A 23246-nucleotide genomic window follows, 5' to 3' on the forward strand; every position below is an offset into this window, starting at 1 on the left:
TTTTAAAAGATGTACGTATGGACTTTGGACTAGATAAGTGCAAAGGATTTAACATAAAGAAAGGTGCAATAGAGCTAATAGAATACAAAGCAGAGCAGTGGGATACAATACAACTGATGGATGAATTTGAAAGGTATAAATATCTGGGATATCAACAAACAAAAAAAATAGATAATAGTGTGATAATGGACTATTTGATGCTCCGTGCTTTTCCAAGGACAGCTCAAGGAGATCTCTGTACTAACCTGGTGTGGGAAGCAAGTTGTCAATTGCCAGTGGATTTGGGTTGATCATCCAATTGGCCCTTTTGCTCTCTGGGTCTTCTTTTCTTCCCCAGTCACTTCATATCTTACAGGCAGAGCAAGTGGCCTCATGAACCCATTCTACTTTCAGCTTTATTCACAATGCCTGATATAATCAAGGAATGTTATAATTATACTGCACAGATGGAGGGCATTTAGCCCATCCTATCAGTAACACCTCTTTCTTGTCCTATCAATTTGGTTCAATTCTCCTGCTCTTTCTCTGTACCGCTGGGAATTGTTCCTTCACACATTTAGCCAAATCTCTTGATAGTTATCATTGACTCTGCTTCCACCAGCCTTTCAATCAGTGGATTTCAGATCGGGGCAACTTCCTGAGCAGTATTTATTCCTCCTCTCACCTCTCAACCATCTGTCAATTCTTTAAGATCTTCCCTGTCGGGTTAGTGATCCAGCTGCCTGGCCGAGAGTCCCATTTACTGGAAAATACGGATCAATATGCAGTAGCATTTGCTATCTCATCGTCTTGGAGAGTTGGGAGACCCTCATGGAACAGTAAAGCACAGGAACACAATGTTAATTATTACAATCCTACTATATGAGTCCCATCAGCCTCCACATTGTCCATATTCCTCCATTTTTTGACTTCATTTATTTATACCCTTCAGCAAGATCTTTCAGTTTCACTGAAATAACTTGGTATGTGCAAAACTGCAAAACAATTTTCTCTGTAATTTGCCTCACTTCAACTCAATGTCATCAGTTTGCTTATTTTCACAGTGAGTTCCATAATGGCTTTTAGTTATGTTTCACTGTCTTTGCCAACATGTTTCTATGGTGAAAAGAGAAAGATATCAGGAACGATCAAACAGTTGGGCTGACAGTAGTCATTCCACACTCATGGTTAAAAAAAGTTCTTAATATATATAAACTACACCCAATACTTGTGAAATTTTGGCAACGTTTGATGAAGCATTGGCATGTTTCATGCCTATTAGCAATTGGATGGAAACTGTGTATCAAATCAGAAACAAATAAACAAGGCAACACACACAAAATGCTGGAGGAACTCAGCAGGCCAGGCAACATCTATGGGAAAAATTGCAGTCGGTGTTTTGGGCCGAGACCCTTCCTTAGGACTGGAGACAAAAAGATAAGGAGTCAGAGTTAGAAGTGGGGGAAGGGGACGAGGAAACACAAGGTGATAGGTGAAACAAAAAGGGGGGAGAGGTGAAGGAAAGAGCTGGGAATTTGATTGATGAAAGAGGTACAGGGCTGGAGGAGGAGTAATCTAGTAGGAGAGGACAGAAGTCCATGAAAGAAAGAAAAGTGGGACGAGCATCAATCATCAAAGATCTTCACCACCCAGGCACATTTCTCGCTGCTGCCATCAGGTAAAAGGTACAAGTGCCTCAGGACTCACATCACCAGGTTCAAGAACAATTACTTCTCCTCAACCACCAGGATCTTGAACAAAAGAGGATAATTACACTCATTTAAGATCTCTGTTATATTGTTATTTCATGCGTGTTACATATTACAATTTATTTATATCTGCATTTGAACAGTTTGTTTACATTTGATAGTTCCTGCTGTTTACAATTACTGTTCTATAGATTTGCAAAGTTTGTCCCACAGAAGAAAAATTCCAGGGTTGTATGTGATGACATGTATATACGCTGAAATAAATTTAACTTTGAATTTGAACTTTTGAACTTTGAGCATACACATGTTGAAGAACACTCACGGTCCTGTGATTTGGTTGCAAGGTTCCCGTTGTCGACAGTGTTTATCCCTGGTATTTAACCCACAACATCCGTCAAGAATGCCCTTGTGGAAGAATTCTATGGAGATATTAAATGCTGCATTGCCTGCACTAAAGCAGAGATAACACTTGAAATGTCGTTCATTAGCTAAAAAGCAAGTGGAAGGATGAGTCAGGACTGTTCAGAGGTGTGTAAGGCTCTGACTTATCCTTCATTCCTCTAACATTCATTAGATTTCTGGGTGCAGATGACTGAGCAGTAATACCTGCCTGTCATCTGTTGGAGGTGCCGCTACCTGACAAATGAGGGGGAAAACATTTGGGAGCTGAAGGGCTAAAAATGAAAAAAACGCAGGTGCTGGAAGTAGAGTTAATGTTTCACCTGAAAGATCTTTTGTCTTTCAGGCTCCTGAACATTCACTGATTTTGGGCCTGGCCAGAAATGAATTTGGATGTGAAAGGAAGGATTTAGAAGGTTGCTAGAATGGGCAATAGAGAAAGAGGTAAAAAAAGAGGATGTAGAAATAACCAGAAATTGGAGAAATGAATGTTCATGCTGTCAAGTTGTCGGGCTCCCAGATGGAACAGGAGGTGTTTTTCTCCTGCTTGAGTGGCCTTATTGTGACAGGAGAGGAGACCATGGACCAACACATAGGAATGGAAATGGGAGATTCTGTGTAAAAAGGAGTTTCCGTAGCTGCAAGTGGACTCCTTGTTGGTGTGTTGCCTCCCAGGTACTAGAGTCAGGAGTGTCGGACAGCAGCAGCAATGCATTCTGGAAAGCAAAACAAAGTCACAAAATGATGCTGATACAAAAAGTTTTGCTGAAACAGAATTTTGTTTCACACTGGCCTGGTGTGAAATCAAGAGCGCTGAATTAGTCAGTAATTTTGTTTTGGACCTTGCACCATCTGAACCAGAACAACTACATTCATTTTTTTCCAGGAATATACTGGTGAAGAAAGGCAAATGGAAAAAGTAAATTTGGGTCAACAGACTGATTGAGAGACGGAGAGAACAAATTCAAAAATGAAACTATCCGGAGTTATCAGAATGAACAGGACTGTCTGTATAGGTGTGGGTCGATGAGTGGGTGGGAAAGAGTCTGTTTTGCTATTGTTGTCTTGTTGCTTGTTATGTTCTGTTTTGTTCTACATCAATGTGGGCATGCTATGTTGCACCTTTTGCCTTCTCCAAATCAGCAGTCTGCTCCATTTGGTCTATTGAGGAATCTTTGGGTTTTACTGATGTATCCAGTGTGTCTTAGGCCAACCACAGCTCTGTAAAACATAGAATGCAGCAATCTCTTATTTCCTTTCCATACAGCTATCTTCCTCATCTGTCTTCAATTTTGTTTTCAGTGACTTGTTTAGGGAAGTCATGAATCTGCTGTTTAAGAAAGGATCTAAAATAAAATCAGGAGATATAGGCCGGTGAGCATATCATCACCAGTGAGAAAACTATTGGAAAGTATCGTAACAGAGCAGATAAAAGGAAAGTTATTGGAAGGTATTGCTAGAGGGTGGATATATGAGTATTTGGATCAACATCACTGATTAGGGATAGTGAGCATAGTAGGTGGTATCTAACAAATCTTATTGAGTTTTTAAGGGAAGTAACCAGAAAGGTTGATGAATGTTGTCAAGGCAGTGAATGTTGTCTACATGGAATTTAGCAAGGCACTTGTCAAGGTTCTGTAACGGAGGTGTAGTTTTTCACAAATAAAATGAGAAGAGGTATTTTATACTTAAGAGAAGGTGTAACAATTCATTTATTGTACTCCAAACACTGAGTACAGAAAATGCTAACAGAACTTCATATAATACAGCATCACATCAGACCAGCCTCTTAAAAAGTGAACCCCAACTCACTGTTGGTGATTGTGAATTACGTATGTTTCCACCAATTACATTACCCTGCACAGTCCCCACCCCCTAGAATTCACTAAAAATGGCAATGTAAGCCTGTCTGGAGCTCAGACAATCTGCCTGGTTCAGGTCCTATGTTCCATGGGTGGAGAAACAGCAGGTGCCTTTGGCTCATCCAGAGGTGTGTTGACGTGCTTATGGTCATATCTTGACAGCAAGAACGTGGCAGCAGAATCCTCCAAATCTTGTTGGGCCAGTTTAAGGCAATCTATTGAAATAAATTCAGGATTATCCCTCTTATCCATGACAAAAAATATTTTCCTTCCATTCCAAAATATAGAACGGGCCATTGTAAGGGGGCCTAAGGTGATTTGGGGGTGTGCATCATGGCAGATGAAAATAAATGAGGCAGAATGTAGGCCAACAGGAACCCAAGAGTGCTGTATGCCATGATGAGTGGTAGGAATAGGTGCAAATGAATCAAACTCAGGAGGGTGGAAGGAACACTGTCGAGGGGCCAACCAGGCAGTTATGGCATCAGGAATAAAATCATCTGGTACTCATAATGGCTGCCCACAATACCAAGTCAGCATCCATTATAAAGGACCTCCAGCAGCCAGGGCATGCCCTTTTCTCAGAGTTACCATCAGGTAGGAGGTACCATTAGACCAGACATTAACAGAGCTATGCTGCGACAACCACAGACTCCCAAGGAAGAGAGAGATCCCAGTGGGAATAGATAAGTGAAATCTAAGCATTTTATCCAGTCCCCTATCTAGAAGCCAAAGGGCTTTGAAACATGACACCTTTCGTGGCTCAAGTGCGGTGGCTGTCAAGGGATGTTCTAACCTTGAGATTGGGACTTGCAGCCATCGGGCCACCCCCAGATATAGAAAATTACCTGCGGAGCCTGAACCTATGAATGCCTGAAAGGTCAGTACCTTGTCGCCCCAGGCCAATAAAGAAGGCCCATTTATCCCAGAGGTTGTAGGAATATGAGGTATCTCCAAGGCCATCACTGACCTCCCTCTATTGGATGGTTCTTGGAATTGGAGTTTCCTGACCTCTCAGGAAAAGGAGATCAAAAATGCCATGTTTCTATTCAATAAAGGCACCATCCCTCTTTTTCAGAAGGAAGTGAGTTATACAGATACATATTACTTAAGTCTCCCATCCTTCAACAACATGAGATCAGTCTTGTTTTTGTTAAACTGGTCCAGCTTTCGATCAACCAAACCTTTGTGAGCTTTTCATTGACATTCTACAATGAGACAGTGGTTTAAGGATTGCTGGACAAATACATTTTGTAAAAGAATTACTTTGAAAATGTGGTGAACTATGTATACCTGTCTCGACATGCCCCTCTGTTGACTGCTCCTGTGGCTCCTCCCACAGACCCCTGTATAAAGGTGATTGGGGCACTGCTCCTCCCTCAGTCTTTGACATGTCGTGCTCCCTTTTGCTGTTAATAAAAGCCTATTGTTCACTTCCAGTCTCCGAGAGTTATTGATGGTGCATCAGAAATATTTTCATTCACCTTCATCACCATGGTACTGAGATATTTCATTGGACCTGAAAGACTGTACTGGAGCAGGGTCAATACGTTGGTACAGATACCACTTTGCTCACTGTCTCATCACATCCAAATTCAACCCTGAACAAAACTGCTGAGTGTTTGGGGACCTGAAATCCAATCTGTCTGGCTGATCGTGGCTTTCTGATTCCTCAGTTCACAGTTTTGGTCACAGTTTTGCAAAACGGTTACAGCTGTAAATGATGCTATTCACCCTGTGAAGTCTGTACTACTGTACCAATTCTGTGCAAGTGATCCAGATACATCTACTACCCATAGACAACCAATCCCAACTCTCCTCTTGTAGTCTCACCACATTCCTTAACAAATATCTCCAAATATTTCCTCTGATTTTAGCTTGTCAGATATATTTCCATTGTTCTACCTGAAAACTAATTTCCCAAACCATACAGTGGGAAATGTAACACTGTTTCAGTGGAGTAAGAGCATTATATCAAACCACATCCAAGGAAGGTTGTGTGTAGATAGTGCAGAAGGTCAAGAAGAAGTATGAAAGATTAATGCCAGAAATGAAAAGCTGAAAGAAGAGGAATGTTTGATATCTCTGGGTCTGCACTCAGTGGAATTCAGGAGGATGAGTGAGGATCTCATTGAGATTTTTTGGATCCTAAAAGGCCTGTAAGGAGTTTGTACATTTTCCCCGCAAGCATGTAGGTTTCCTCTGCGTGCTCCAGTTTCCTCCCACATTCCAAAGACATAAGTGTTGGTGGGTTAATTGTTATGTCATTAGGGTACAATTAGGGATTGCTGGATGGGACAGAAGGGCCTATTTCACACTATATCTCAAAAAATATATAAAATTTATTCTTATCAAGGAGAAGGCAGAAGATTGGGGCTAAGCAGATCAGCTATGATGAAATAGTGGAGCAGACTCAATGGGAAAATTGGCCTAATTCTTCTCCTCTATCTTATGGTCTTATGATCTTATTAGATGCCTCTGACATTACCAATAAGAAACAGCAATCTCTCAAAATGTTACTTGAACACTAGTAACAAGTTCTGGTCATTAAGATCCTCCTTTGTAACCAATTTCGCATGACAACATCAAATTTATCTTATTTTGGATGTTTATGGAGAAAGAGCAATGGACCTGCCCACAGGAGGAAGTGTTAACACAATAACATGTTATGAAAATCTCCTTCCCTCAACAATCTGAGATAACAGCTCACCATCAACTTCTCTAGGGCAATTTGGAATTTGCAATTAATGCTGATGCAGCTTGCAAATTTCATATTTAATAAATAAAATGACATTGCATGAAATAAAGAGGACAAATCCAGTCTAGCTATCTACCAGCTCACCAGGCTGAGCAATGTCAGCAGCAAGTGACAGGAATCATCCGAAATGAGGTTGGAAGTGGGTTGAATTCAATCCTCAGATAAAATCAAATGGCTGTGGTCTAACATCACAGTCCAGGATATCACTGCAGGAGTTCCTTAAGTCAATGTCCCAGACACATTCATCAACAGCAGCTTCTTTCCATCAGAAGGTTGTGAGTGGGGATATTCCTTGATGTCTGCATGATGTTCAGTTCCATTCATAACTCTTCAGAAATTGAAGCAGTCGATTTAGGAAACAGACTCAGACAATGGAAAATAAATGGCAAGTAACATTTTCCCCAGACAATGACTACCTCTAAAAGTGATGGTTGCCCCTTAACACCCAATGACGTTAATATCACCAGTTCGCTCACCATTTACATATTGGGAGTCACTATTGATCTGAAAATCAACTGGACACATTCTGCGGCAGTAAGAGTCACTTGGAAGCTAGGTGTATCTAAACAAGTGACTTATTTTTGGCATGCCAAGGCATCTGTAAGTTTTGAGATCAGGAATATAATGGAATACTCTCTGTACTTTTCTCTGTCATCACCACCCCACTCTGACAATTCTCACTTTCCAGCACAGGCCAACAATGGCTATTGTTCTGTCAGGCAGCAGGAACACTAACCCGAGTGATGTGCTCTTAGATGGCAAATGGATCAGAGGCTTCAGGAGGAATTCATTTTGCTCAGGAAGTTGTCATGATCTAAAATTCACTGACTAAAAGGTTGGTGGAAGTAGAGTCAATAAGAACTACCAAGGGTTTTGGCTGAATATGTGAAGGAAAAAATCCCAGTGGCACAGGGAAAGTGGTACAGAAACGATGGGGCAAATAACCTTTTCCTGTGCAGTATCATTGCATCATTCCATTGTTCTAACAGAGGATGAGGATGAGCTGAATGTACAACGAGTTTGAGAGATTACTTGCTCTGCCTGTTAGAGTGAAGTGATTGAAGAACAAGAGAGATTCCAGAGAATGAAAGAGCCACTTGACCCATTGGTCTCATTCCACTGGAGATCAATGGATTCCTTCTCACATCATGTTAGTTCAGGGATCTCCTGGAGAAGCATCAAATATCAAACTATCCATTATCTCCCCAGAAGTCCATGTTTCTCCTGAACAGAGTTCACTCCAGCTCCTTACTGGAAACTGGTCGTCATTCTAAATTGAACCCATTCCTCACAAATGGATTACAAAGTTTTCAGAGTTAGTGACGGAGGGAGATCATCCCCCATGATGGGAAATGGAGGGGAAACAGACCAGAGCAAGTATATGAGTGAGTGAGGTGATCTGTGTACATACTGTTGTTTTTGAAGGATTCAACTGAATATTAATTGTTCATATTGATTATATTCATTGAGTTCTAATATGATACACACATCATCAGATCATGAATAGATGAGAGCTCAATTAACTAAAACATTGAAGCCCTCCCTCCTGCACCATTTCCTTTGACAAATGTTAAGCTATAGTATTTCTACTTCTGCTTTCACTTGTACATGGCATGGGTGGCAATCCTGAGATCAATATTCCCGAGGTCTTGTCCTTTACTTGGCACCTAAATTTCTGAGCTCACTTTGCAGGACCTCATCACCACTCCTGCCTAAGCCATTGCTATGAATGTAGACCATGACTACTGGCCACAGTATCTCTTGTCTGTTCCATTATTGAATACCTTACCACCACTGCTCTCCTCTTCCCCGCTTATGCATCAGGGACCCCCCACTGCCCAGGACATGTTCTTTTCAGGAAGAAGGTACAGGAGCCTCAGAACTCACACCACCAGTTCCAATCTCTCCGCAGCTTAATTTTACCTGACTTTACCTTCCTGAATTCTCTGGCGATAAAGGGGACACAGTGCATGACGTTCAGTTGAAAATGAAGGAGGAGATGGTCATTGAGATCAACATGCTGGACACTTGTGCAGGGTGATTGTGGGGGTAAGTTGGTGAGGGTTTTATTGTAGTGGGGTTATGGGGTTAGACAGAGTGGCAGTGAACTGTGTAGAATAAGAACGGCTGAACTGTTGGCATCTGAACAGTGGCAGACCTGTGATCAAACAGTATTCACCACCTGTCTAGATCCAGGAAGGAAATGCTTATCGTTGAAGGAGGGATTGATGGCTCTGGGCCTTTTCTCACCAGAACCTATCAAATGTTGATAGACCAAGATAAAGCGGATGTGGAGAGGATATTTCCTATAGTCCAGGACCAGAAGCACAGCCTCAGAATATAGGGACATCAATTTAGAATGGAGATGAAAAGGTATTTCTTAAGCCAGTGGTGGGGAACCTGTGGGATTTGTTGTCATAGGTGGCTATGGAGCTCTGCTCACTGGGTATATTTAATGCAGTTTGATAGGTTCTTGATTAGGTAGGGTGCGAAAGGTCATGAGAGAAGAAAGGAGAATGGAGTTGAGAGGGAAGTGGATCAGCCATGATGAAATGGCGGATCAGACTTGATGGGCCAAATGGCCTAATTCTGTTCCTATGTCTTATGGTCTATGTAACACCCGATTTCTGGGGTTAATAGTACCTCCCCATTCACCTACAGTCAACTCTAAGCCTGAGTTGCTTCTCTCAAAGTCCTGGACGGCTCTCAGACAAACTTGGTTCAGGCGATGGTGGGAGAGGTTCATCTGGAACATGTCAGTCTGGCGTAATGAGGACCACACCAGGAGGTGTGGCTCTCGCTCTCATGTGTCAAACATAAAGTAGGGTGAGTGAGTACCTCCCCACACTGGGCTTCCCTGAATGTGCTGTTCAACCCACAGAAGCAGGTAGTGTGGGGGAAGCCAGTCAGCCCTTTTTGTGCTTGTGCCAGCCCTTAACTCTCCCATCCTGCACACTCCCCACCTCTGTATAGAACGAGAGTTGGTGCACTGGGTGCTGCACTGAATTGTTTCAGCTCCCACTCTGAGGAGGTGAGCATCACACACACTGCCAGTGGCTGTGTCCTGGTTCAGTGAGAGTACCTGAGAGGGACAGATGTTAGCATGAATGCAAGGAATTCTACAGACTCTAGAATCCAGAGTAACTCTCTCTCTCTCTCTCTCTCTCTCTCTCACACACACACACACACACACACACACACACACACACACACACACACACACACACACACACACACACACACACACACACACACACACACACACACACACCATCATGTAGTTTACTGACCGTCTTGGAGGGCTGAACACCAGCTCAGTTTCCAAATAAGAAACTATTAAGAAGAGTGAATATACCCAAGTGAGTCAGAATGATATAATGCTGAGTTTCTCCCACTGTTCCCTTTCAACATCAGTTCAGTAGATCGTCAAATCCCAGGGCCCCACCTTCCCTCATCACATTGACTGGAGAGTTGGGCACAGCCTGAGATCACTCAGATCGTGTCGAGACATTAGTCAAGAACCCAGAATTGTTTGCAAATTTGCTTAAGTCCTGGTTGACTTTCAAAGAGACAGCAGAGGTTTTCTTACAGTTGTGTAAAGGAATTTCTAACCCAGTTCATCTTCTGAAGCCCATCCAAGGTATGGTATTGTAAAACGTTCTGCCTGCACCAATTCTAATATCCCCTCTGTACCTCTCAAAAGCCCATGTTTCACTCCCATGTGTGGTGGCCAGGAGCTGACATATCAAGTGCAGGCAGAGGGAAAGAGTTAATTGTGTAAAGTCTGTGATGATTTCTCCTGAGTGCAGCTCTGAGTGTCGAGGAGGGGAGGAAGTAACAGTGGGACAGGAAGGCTGCTGGAAACTGGACTCACATAGCAACAACACACACAGCTCAGGATGCAGTTCTCTTTATTACTGGCTGAGAAATTAAATGCGTACGGTCACCACAGACAGTGAGAGCAGCTACAAAGAAATCTGAGCACCGAATCTACCGCTGGAAATGATGAGTAGATGGATCTGGAGTTTTCTAAATTCAACACAGTTTGTAAGAACAAACAAAACCATATTTCTCGTCACAGGGCTCATCATTCCAAGTTGAGTCATCTGGACACAAGGAGAAGAAAACTGACATGAGTTTGCAAGAAAAACATGTTTCAAATTCTGGAAATCTAAGATAGGTGCTGCAAATACTCAATAGGTCAGGTAGCATGTGTAAAGAGAGAAACAGAAAGGTCATTGATAGAAATGTTACCTCTGTTCCTTCTCCACAGATGCTGCTTTATCTGCTGATTGTTTCCAGCATTTTCTATTTTCACTTCAGTGTAAATGTTCCATTTATTTTAGTCAGTGTCTGTGAATTTTCCCTCCTCCTGGTAGAGTCATGGAGTCGTAGAGCAAACAGCACAGATACAGGCCTTTCCGCCCAACCAGTCCTTGCCTGACCAATTTCCCAGGCAGCTGATGTCAATTTCCTGTGCATGCGCCCCATTCCATACATACATGGACTATTTTCTTCAATGATACTATTATATCTGTCTCAAACACTTTCTCAGCGACCCCAGTCATTTTACTCACTTCTGTATAACAATGTTCCTGCTATGATTTGTAATGTCAAAACATTGAAGTAATTCACAGGAAGACACTGGAGTCTGAAATGTGAGTCTAACCGGGTGTTCACTTTCAGCAAGCTGCGCACATATTGTGTGGCAGAGTAATGACGTAGGCAGTTTATGGATTTATACTTATAAGCCATAATGAATTAGTTAAAGAACAAGAATGCTGACTCATACAATATATTTACAATATTACTCAAATACTACTGAAATATTAAATGCAGAACACTCCTCCCTGCTTAACTTTAAACTTCAACTCTGTAGAGATTACACCCCAACACAGTATACGATGTAATACAAATACTACAGACACACGTCCTCAGCGCAGTAAAGGGTAAATTCCCATTCAGGCCTAAAGATTTAATCACTGTGCAGGATTTGTTATGCTTTTGGGATAACGTCTTTCCTGACAAAGGGATGGCTCCGCTTGGCAGGTGAGACAGGCTCAGGATTTGGGACCTCCTCCGTACTGGTTGTCTAAATAGACTGCAGGAAGAGGTTTTGACAGTGGTTGCCACCTATCTTCCTGAACAATTTTCTCTGCTCTCCGCAACTGATTGATGTGTTGTCTACAAAAGATATCAGACCCCAATCTCACTGTGCAGAAGAGTGATCCAATTCTAGAAAATGGTACATAGAACATAGAATAGTACAGCACAGTACAGCCCTTCAGCCACAATGTTGTGCTGACCCTTAAACTCTGCCTCCCATATATCCCTCCACCTTAAATTCCTCCATATACCTGTCTAGTAGTCTCTTAAATTTCACTACTGTATCTGCCTCCACCAACTGACTCAGGCAGTGCATTCCACGCACCAACCACTCTCTGAGTAAAAAGCTTCCTCTAATATCCTCCTTGAACTTCCCATCCCTTACCTTAAAGCATGTCCACTTGTATTGAGCAGTGGTGCCCTGGGGAAGAGGTGCTGGCTGTCCACTCTACTTATTCTTCTTAATATCTTGTATACCTCTATCATGTCTCCTCTCATCCTCCTTCTCTCCAGAGAGTAAAGACCTAGCTCCCTTAATCTCTGATCATAATGCACACACTCTAAACCAGGTAGCGTCCTGGTAAACCTCCTCTGTACCCTTTCCAATGCTTCCACATCCTTCCTATTGTGAAGTGACCAGAACTGGACACAGTACTCCAAGTGTGGCCTAACCAGAGTTTTATAGAGCTGCATCATTATCTCACAACTCTTAAACTCTATCCCTCGACTTCTGAAAGCTAACACCTCATAAGTTTTCTTAACTACCCAATCTACCTGTGAGGCAACTTTCAGGGATCTGTGGACATGTACTCCCAGATTACTCAGCTCCTCCACCCTCCCAAGTATCCTGCCATTTTACTTTGTACTCTTTGGAAGGACAAATTCTCTTTGGAGTTTGTCCTTCCAAAGTGTACCACCTCACACTTCTCTGGGTTGAACTCCATCTGCCACTTCTCAGCCGACTTTTGCATCCTGTCAATGTCTCTCTGCAATCTTTGACAATCCTTTACACTATCCACAACACCACCAACCTTTGTGTTGTCTGCAACTTGCCAACCCACCCTTCTACCTCCACACCCAGGTCGTAATAAAAATCACGAGAAGTAGAGGGTCCCAGAAATGATCCTTCTGGGACACCATTAGTCACAACCCTCCAATTCAAAATGTACTCCCACCACCACAATGCTCTGCTTTCTGCAGGCAAGCCAATTCTGGATCCACCTGCAAACTTCCCTGGATCCCGTGCCTTCTGACTTTCTGACTAAATCTACATGTGGAACCAGTAGGATACTGTCCTTAATCTTTCCAAGTACCCACTATTGATCACCTCTGTAGTCCCCCACCAAAACTGCCTGTCTAGAGTGAACCATTGACCCTTCTTGCTTGAGGAGCCTTTTATTTGTCTTAGCCACTTGTCCTGCATACTCTGAACGGGCTTGAGGAAGTCCAAGCGTGAACACAAGGGGTGAATCAGGAACAGCATAGCTGGTGAGTTATCAGTTTTGGAGTTTCCACATTACTGTATGCCGGAAGGAAATTAGCAAGCCTCTAGCTCAGTGTCAGTGTGGTGTGTTCCATTGAATTTGTTCACAGTGTGTTCTTTGGACTCTGTGCAAAACTTCACACAAGCCATTTGGAGCTGGGTGCTCAGGTGCAAATATAATATGTCTTATCCATTAATTTTAGGAATAACTGAAACCGTTCCCCAGAAACTGTTGTCTGTTGTCACTAAGTGTTCTGGAACACCAGACCTTGCAAAGAGGCTTCGCAATACATCAGCAGTGTAAGGGCTGTTGTCGAGTCTATTGAGACACTCCTGGCCACTTTGTAGTTCCATCTGCTACTATGAGAAATCTGTGCCCATGAATGGTCAGGGAAAATCCACATGAATCCTCTGCCAGGGTAATGCAGGCAATTCCCTGAGATTGGAGATATGCTACTTTTGGCATCTTCATGACATGTTGGCATCCTATACAGTGCATGGCAGGCTATTCGATCTACCAATCTATCCCAGGGCACCAGACAAAGCAATGCACCAACACTTTCATTTTTACCACACCTAGATGACTAGCAAGTAGCTCCTCCAAAACCTTAGCTCTGAGTTTGGATGGTACAACACCTCTCAATCCCACATAAGATAACCTTCATCAAGGGCAAGTTCCTCTCAGCAGTGGTAAAAATGGGGAGACTGGAGTTTCTTCTGCAAATTCAAGACTATTTTGGTTGTTTCTGTAGACCTGAGACAGTGTGGGGTCCTTTCTGGTTTCCCTTTGGATTGTCTTTGCTGTAATAGGGAGGCTTTACTTTGTGTCGGAGAGAATACGTCAAGAAGAGTATTTTTTTTTGTAAATTGTTCTGGTATTTCTTTTCCCAAGGTAGACAGGACAATCTGTCAGCAAATCCATGATGAGTCAGCCTCTTCAATTTGATTTTGTAATTATGCCCTTCAAGAAACAAAGCCTACCTTTGTGATTATGATGCTACTGTTAGTTGAATAACCTTCCGTGGATTGAAAATGGACACTAGTGGGTGATGATCAGTAACAGGGGTAAACTCTTTTACATCCCAGGTGAGACTGAAGTCTCTCTGTCAATCTGTGCATAATCTTTCTCTGCAGCAGTAAAGGAACATGATGCAAAGATTATGGGGCATTCACTTCCATCCCTCATACTTGTGACATAACTTCACCTATACTATAAGGCAAGGTGTCACAGGCAAGCTTCACAGGATGATGTGGGATCATAATATGTTTGATATCACCACTTCATTTATCCTTTTGAAAGACATACTCACACAGCTTTGTCCATGGTCATTTCATGCCAATCTGAGGTGATGACTTCAAGGGGTGCAGCACAATAGCCAGATTTGGCAGGAACCTGTTATAATAGTTGACAAATACTGAAAAGGACCACACTGTGACACTTCCTTTGGCCTGGGGCATTCACCACTGCTTGAATTTTCTCAGCACCATTGTGTAATACTTGTGCGTCTATAGTGTGACCACAGTAAGTGATTCTTGGTTTAAAGAATTCACACTTCTTGTATTGAGCTCTGAGCTGTAATTTTCTAATTTTTCTTAACCCATAGTGAGGTTTTAGAGGTCCTTCCTTACCGGTAACAATGATGTCATCCAGGTAAAACCTGAGCACCTGGGCAGCCTTGCAGTACCTGGTCTATAGTTTTCTACCGAAGTGCAGGTGCAGATGCTAATCCAAAAGTAAGCTTAATTTAGTGATAAGTTATTTTTTGAGTGCTTATGGTGAGAAACATTTTGACTCTTCTTCCATCTCTATCTGCAAGCAGGCCTTAACTAAGTCCACTTTGCTGAAGTGTTTTCCTCCAGAAAGATTTGCAAAGTTATCCTCTACCCTTGGGCAGAGGTTATTGATCTATTTTCAGTACTGGGTTGATGGTGACCTTGAACTCAATATAGATCTTGACAGACCCATAATGCTTGTTTACTGGGATGTCTAGTATTGACCATGGGCTCCACTCAGCCCCACAAAGAATTCCTTCTGCCTCTATGCAATCAGCTCACATACTTCTTTATCATGGATGGTACAAGGAAATGGACAGGCTTTGTAAAACTTGGATGCGGCATTTTCATCTAACACTATTTTACCTTTGACATGTTTGAGAATTCAAACCCATCCTTGAACACTGTTGTATCTTCCTTGATTCACTGGTAGAAAGGTTCAATGCAGGGGATATGACATGAAAATTGTGGATGGATCTTCAATCAAGTTGTAGTTGTCTCAGCCAATCACATCACCACAATGCTGGTCCTCCTGTTTTAAAGCCTACAAGCCCAATATGGCTTGTTGATTGTTGTATTTTACTGTTACGAATGTGCATGTGAGCCCCTGCAATAGTGATAACAAAATTTGTTCGGCTGTGCTGCTTTCTGTTTAGATATTGCAATTTTGTCCATGCTCACAATCATTCCAGACTGCAACTCAATTACATCTCTGTAGTTCCGTTGATACAGCAACTTCACCTGCTCTCTTAAATGAAAGTAGTACTTCAGATACAAGCCATTTTTGAATGCTTTCTTTTTAAGATTTCATAAACTAAACTCAGGCATATCATTAAACTCATTATCGAACTGACAATGCTCAAACAATCTCCAATTCTGCTGCGTATGTTGAAATGGACTCCCTTTTCTTTTGCTTCCACTTATGCAGCCTAAAGTGTTCTGCATTCAATAATGGCTTTGGTTCTAAAGGTTCCTGCATTATTTTCATAATATCAGCAAAACATGTTTCTGCTGATTTGATTGGAACAGTCAAATGAAACTTTAAAGCAAACTGTATGCCTTAAATCCAATGTATTCAGCTAAATTGGTAGTCATTTCTCATTGGCTATTTCATTTGCTTCAAAATACTGTTCAGTTAGCTCAGTATACATGAGCCAGTTACCCAATGAGTAATTGGACAGATCAATCTTTACGATGTAGCCAGCCATTGCTGCTTATTTTTGTGATTATTATCACTCTTCATGAACCATGAATTCTTCCATTTCGACAGGTTGCTAGTCATCTCGAGTTTGTTTTAAAAATGCCTTATCATGACTGTTATATTTTGTAACTGCAAGACATGAAACTAATTCAAAGGAAGACACGGGAGTGAGAGTCTAACTTCGTGTTTTACTTTAAGTGAGGCGCACATATATCACGTACTAGCCTGGCAATGTTTACAATTCATGTATTTACACATTAAACAAGAATGATCACTCAAACAATATACTTACAATATTACTCAAATAGTACTGAACTATTAAATATACAACTGTTACTCCTCAGGTCCCTTTTAAATCTTTACCCCTTCACTCTAGAACTTATGTCTGCCTTGATTTGGATGTCACTACTCTGGGGAAAAGTCTGTAAACATTATTTATGCCTCTCATAAGCTTTATACATTTCTACAAAGTTTTCCCTCATTCTCCTATGTACCAGGGAATAACCAGGCATGACCAACATCTCACTATAACACAAACTCTCTACTCCTGGCAACATCCTCATAAATCATTTCTGCATTTGTGCCAGTTTATCCATGTCTTTCTATAACAGGGTAACCAAAACTGTTGCCTCAACTGCAAAATAGTGTCTCATCTGCAATCCTTAGTGCCCTGATTGATGAAGGTCAGTATGCTTAATGCCTTTTTAACCAACATATCTCCCTGTGATGGCCCTTTCAATGAACGGTGCACATGTGCTCCGAGGTTCCTCTCTTCCCTCAGAATCCTCATTATTGCATTCCCATAATCATAACTGATCCTAATGCTTTAACGGTATGTAAAGTCTGAACTAACAATTCATTGGGGCTATGAATATCTACCCCACTCGATACACACGCATTCGTTACCTGCAACCCCATGGATTCGTACCATCACTCAACCGCTGCAGCATCTATAAACACATATCGTAATCATTTCACCGGACAATAGTTTAACACAGACTTAACCACACAACCCACTGATCAATGCTCAGGGCAATCACACAGCATCCAGCAAAATTGATCTGGAATGATATCCCCACAATGAAACCACTCGATTTCCTCAGCTGTGTGAGTCTAGGATGTACACATTCCGGTCCCACCAAACCTGTGAGATTGAGATGGCTCACATTCTAGAGCACCCACTATCTCTAACCACAACCCAAACACTATCTCTACAGAAATACCATTACACTATCAGTGAAACCTTTCCCAGCTGTTACACTGGTATGGCTGTGTTCAGTTCTTTCTTTATGGGCAGAGTCATAGTGTACCTTCTTCCTGCTCAGTAATACTCAGCGTATATCCCCCTGTACCCTCCAATATGTCCCTCTCTAACCACTTGGCACTCAGTCCAGTCTTGTGGAACTCACTCCCTCTGTGGAACAGTAGGACTGTTGAGATAACTTCCTGTACAACACTGTGTCTAAAATTCACATTTAACATAAGTAATAAGTAACATTTCATTTACTGTGATACTTACTGAAACGATGAATGTTCACACAGTCTTCTTTGCCTCTATCATTATTAGGTTCATTGTTACCCCACATTCTATAACTGTACAAAGATCCATCAATCCACGTGAAATTTCCCTCCTGTGGGATATAAATCAGTGATTATTCCTGTGGGAATGGTGATTAACCTGTCCTTTAATGGTATGGGGCGGGGAGGGGGGGGGGGGTAGCTGTACCTGAACCAGTGTGAGACCAGAATATGAGGAGTCAGGACAAGCACATCCCTCTCTAACTGTTGGGCACTCAGTCCAGTTCTGGCAAGCACAGGTAGGCAGGAAATATAGGAGTGTTTAGTAGCACCCCACTCGGCTCAGGAACAGTTACTACCCGACAATGGTCATGAACTGGAGTGGATAACTTAATTGATGACTACTTCAAACTGATTCTACAACCTACAGACTCACTTTCAAGGACTCTTTGCAACTCATTTCCTCAGTATTATTTCTATTTGTGCAATTTGTCTTCCTTTGCACTTTGGTTGTTACGTATAGTGGTTACGTATAGTCTGGTTACGTATAGTGTTTATGTAAAATTCTATTGTATTTCTTCTTTCCTGTAAGTGCCTGCAAGAAAATGAATCTCAGGGTAGTATATGGCAACATATACATACTTTGATAATAAATTTACTTTGAAATTTGAACTTTGAGATCCTTACTGTGTTCAATTACAATCATTATTTATAGTCAAAAATGGGGTGCTCATCAGAAATCTCAGAATTATCTGTACATGAAGATATAAAATACAATATCAATCAGTCAGTGAGGTCAGCTTTACCCAGTATCCTGAATGGTTGTAAAAGCATGAATCACAGAAACTCACAGCTGAGAAACACTTTGTCCTTCCAAGTGAATCTAAAACCCTTGAGTTGGATGTGTATTTGTTACTCTTTTTCAAGAGTTCCTCAATGAATGAATGTTGAATCTTGTTTGGGGACTAAACAGAGTTTAACATTATTTTGGTGAACACATTGCCTCATGGCACATTGAACAATAATAGAAAACAACTCTCCTTGATGTGGTTTAGCCAGTGTCATATTTTTGGGCTAAGTGAATCTGCTTCAAGTTATCTGTAGTTCAAGTCAATCATTCTCGATCCTATGCTTACTCGGCCATTGTCAGTCATGCTCTTGACAGCTCAGTCAACTGTGGTACAGTCATGCAGCAGGTAGTGCTGCTGCCTCACATGTCTAGAGACCAGGATTCAAACTTGAGCTCTCCAGAAAGCACCTATTTAATGGAGAGCTGGGCGAGGACAAACTGTCATATGGTGGATGGAAAACGAGATCCAAAGGCTTTCTGAGAACAGCCCTGATGAGCTTCAACATTGACACAAGTCACTGGGAACCGCAAAATTAGATCATCATACCTGCACAAAAAAGGTGGTGCTCGCTCAAATGAGAACGTTGGAATGGAGGAAGCAAAAGGGGAATAGAATATCTGAAAATTTGAACACCACAGAGGTTATCGCATCCCCCACCTCCATTCTCCATCTAAATGAACATTTGAGCACAGATTGATCTAATCAGCTACCCCCGTACACATCACAACACTAGACTGGATGTCATGGTCTTACTCAAGAACGAGTGACACAAAACAGTGTCAGAGGTTTAGTTAGCCAACTACTTTTAAAGTTTTGATTAGGCATTTTCCATTGTTCAATATTTGCAAAGTTTTTCTGATGATTTTGTGTGAAGTATTCCATGCAAATGTAATGCGCTTGTTATTGATGTCAGGTGATTCATGTGATTTATTTCAATTTCATATCCCCACACCTTGTCATTTCCAATTTTCTAATTTCTTCATAGCTGCTTAGTGAAATTGCTCTGCACACCAGCCTTGCCCAGAGTCGCTGATACATTTTGGGAACAAAAATGCAACAGCTACAGGGAAAGGATTAACTAAAACCTGAACACAGAGAGAATCAGTCAGAGTGAAGGGAAATGGGGGAGGTGCATTAATCAGAGATCAAAGGAGAACAGGATAAATAGCAGAGCAGATGCATCTGTGGAGAGATTAGGCTTCTCACCAGCTAGCCAGAACATCAGCACTGTCTGTCTATATATTGTATTTCCATATGCAGAGTATATGACACTGATTATATTTTGTATTTCCATATATAGAACATGTAGCATTCTACCGTGTGTGAAGTATCCTCACTCCAAAGTTTTACCAGCACACAAACAGTGGAGATAATTTCTGGAAGGATAGAATTTAAAAATAGAGAAGTTGTGTAAATCCTGGACAGAACTGTGGTGAGACTGCACTTTGATCTGTGCACAGTTCAAGGCTCCACTAAATGGAAAGGCTACGGAGACACGGCTGAGGGTCAGTATTCCAGGGAAGGTGGATCTCATTCGAGGCAATAAATCTGACCAGGTGACTGATCCCTCAGTCGGTTACTGTTTCAGAAACGGTGATTTTAACTCCCTGACCTTCAGCACAGCCATGGATAAGGATATGAGCAGATGAATGAGAAAGGAAAGTCACACTGCTTGTGTCAGATAAAAGAGGGCGAGAGGAGGCTCACGTGGAAACATAAACATGAGGGATTTTATTTGTTCACAGTATGCAGTGACACGAGTCAGTTCAGAATTTATTGTCCCTCCCTGATCATCCTCTGACCATTTCAGAGGGCAGGTAAGAGTCACACATTGATGGATCTCTGGAGTCACAGTGAGGCCAGACTGGGGAAGGATGGCAGATTCCTCACCCTGAAGAACAACAGTGAACCGGATGAGTTTTTACAACAGTCTGGCAGTTCCATTGTCACCATTTCTGACAGCAATGTATTACTCCAGATTTGTTGCATTTTATTTACTTTGAGCCAATTTCCCTAGCTGATGGTCTGGGATGCAAACTCACATCCCTGGATCATTAGTATACACCCAGTCATTAACCCCCACACTACTGCACCCCTGTTACTATGCAGGATGTCAGGTGTAATTCTGTCAGTGAACACTGATGCCACTTCAGAGATTCATCAATGTGTTAATGCAATCAGCCCTCTGAAATGGTCAGAGAAGATTGGGGAAGGTCAGCTTCTGGTCTGGCCAGGGTCATGACGTCCTGTAGTGTAATTCACCATCATTAACTTTACCTTGCAAATGTCATTCAGGCCAATCCAAGCCTTTGGCCTGCTTTGGTCCACGAATCCGGTCACATTAGAAATGAAAATGTTATGTTCGGCTGAATACACAGAAGCCAGCTGTCCACAACGTTGGTCGTGATTACAGAAATCCTTTGAATGGAAAAAATAATTAACCTGTTTTTCATCTTCTTACAGACCTCTCAGTAAAGCACCCAAACAACACTAGAACATAGGGACAAGCTCTCTGATCCACAATGTTCTTTATCTTTTCTTCTCCTGAGGATTGATGACGGCTGACAAATAGATTTTAAGGTGCATTACCACCAACTTCTGAACTGCACTGCAGGTCAGGATATCTAAATCCTAAAGGTTTGCATTTGTATCAAATTCCAGAAAAAAGGACTTGTATTCTTAAGGAACTGTGCTATATATTTAAATCAATAACCTTGTGATCCTTTCTGCAAACATTGTTAATGTTGCATCGTATTTTATTCCATGATGCCTCACCAGTACGTGCTCAACTATTCTTGCAGATTGCAGTACTCACACCTCCTACTATTGTGTGTCTTCATTAAAAACAATGTAGTTTTTAACCCTGTGTACCTATACCTCAATCTCAATATTATCAGCCTCTCCCTTTTGTTCTTTCCTGCATTCCTCGACCAACCCACTTCTTTCTGGATATTATAAAGATGACTTCCTGTTCTCTCTTCATCCTATTGATTTCTTCACAGTTTTTGCTTTCGCTTTTGATAATGTTTTTCATTTCTCCTAGTTGCCTCCTTTGCTAATTTTTCTGCTTGTTCGTTCCTGCTAATACCAACATGTGCTGGAATCCATATAAAACATATACAGAATCCCATTAATTTAAGTTCAAATAAGATTTGTATTATCTCACAAATAATGTCTTATCTTGCCTCTGAATGGAAATCTTTTAGACTCCTGATTGTTGTGCCAGAATCAGACAGTATTACAACTCATATCAGTCCCACTTCTCTGCCGCTGCAGAGCCAGCTGTCACTTCATGTGTACACTCTGAGAAATCATCATGTATCCTGACCTGCTTTCTAATGTTAAAATTAGCCAATACCAATCTTACCCCAAATCTACTATTACTGTTTGTAAGCATCTGTATATATTTGTAAATATCCATGACTAATACTAGTTCCATAAATTCAACTATATCTTGATTTAAAATCATTTCTCTGCTTTTCTGTCTCCTTTTGAATAATTTAAGCTCCACTTTCGGTACCCAGGGAAAAGGCATTGTCATACTTACTGCCTTAGTACCCATTCTGCTTTTCCTTCAATAGTCCAAGCAAAGTGTCTGATTGCCTTTCTTTCCTTGTCCTAACATGGATCTAAAAGCTATTTTGTTGAATGGTTTTCCCATGCCCTTGCAGGCTTATCCAATATGTTAACACAAGCTGTGTTCCTCTCAGTTCCAAAGGTGTCTCTCCCGACTCCACCTGCATCGCTACGACTGGTATTGTACTTATTGCCTCACTGACTAACCTTAATGCTTGGCTTTGAATTGTATCCAACTTTCTGAGCATACTGTGTGATGCTGATCCATATACCATACTTCCATTGTCCAGTATTGATCTTATTAGTTATATATATATAAATATATATTGCTTTCAAGAATTTCTTGTAGCTTGCTTTTCCTTTCCTGTTGAACACCTTAGAACATATAGCACTTTCTTACTTTTGGTTATTAATTCCTTAATATCTGCTGGCCATGTAGGTCTTGTATTGAACCAAATTCCTAAAAATTTAAAGTTATCTACAGTTAGTATTTCTCTACCATAAAGTTTTCATTTTAAGTGTTGTTCTATCCTCTTCCTAGTGAAAAACATTATTTTGGATTTCTCTGCTGAAAACCTGGATGGTAGGCAGCCGTGAATCCAAGGGGGTCATGGGTTTGTGCCTCTGGTGAACTGTGTCCTCTCTGAGGCGCAAGCCTGGATGGGAAGATTTGAAGAACTGGCTGTTGCCCATGCAGCAGGTCACCAACTAATTCCACAGATTCACCACTGTCTGGCTGAAGCAATTCCTCCTCATCTCCATTCTAAATGGATTTTCTTCTGTTCTGTGTCCTCCACCTTAGGAAACTGCTCAAATCTACTCTGTTGAGGCCTTTCAAAATACGATATGTTTCAGTGAGATCCCCCCTTTGTTCTGAATTCCAGTGAGCATAGGCCCAGAGCCATCAAATACCCCTCACTTACAATCCCAGAATCATTCTCATGATTTTCCTTTGAAACCTTCTCCAATGTAGGCACATTCTTTCTTAGATAAAGGGTTCAAAACTGATCACTATACTCCAAATGAGCCTC

The 23246-nt window shown here is 41.6% G+C and overlaps 1 long non-coding RNA gene across 1 annotated transcript; it reads right to left on the minus strand.

The window, feature by feature from the left end:
* Positions 1–10601: 10601 nt before the first annotated feature.
* Positions 10602–20960, minus strand: LOC132403445 (uncharacterized). The gene is made up of 3 exons (XR_009515263.1): positions 20917–20960; positions 17790–17901; positions 10602–10813 (listed from the first exon to the last, which is right to left on the minus strand). It is a non-coding gene; the product is annotated as an uncharacterized LOC132403445 (long non-coding RNA).
* Positions 20961–23246: the final 2286 nt, after the last annotated feature.

This window comes from Hypanus sabinus, chromosome 13, assembly GCF_030144855.1.
Source record: "Hypanus sabinus isolate sHypSab1 chromosome 13, sHypSab1.hap1, whole genome shotgun sequence".
Taxonomy (NCBI): domain Eukaryota; kingdom Metazoa; phylum Chordata; class Chondrichthyes; order Myliobatiformes; family Dasyatidae; genus Hypanus; species Hypanus sabinus.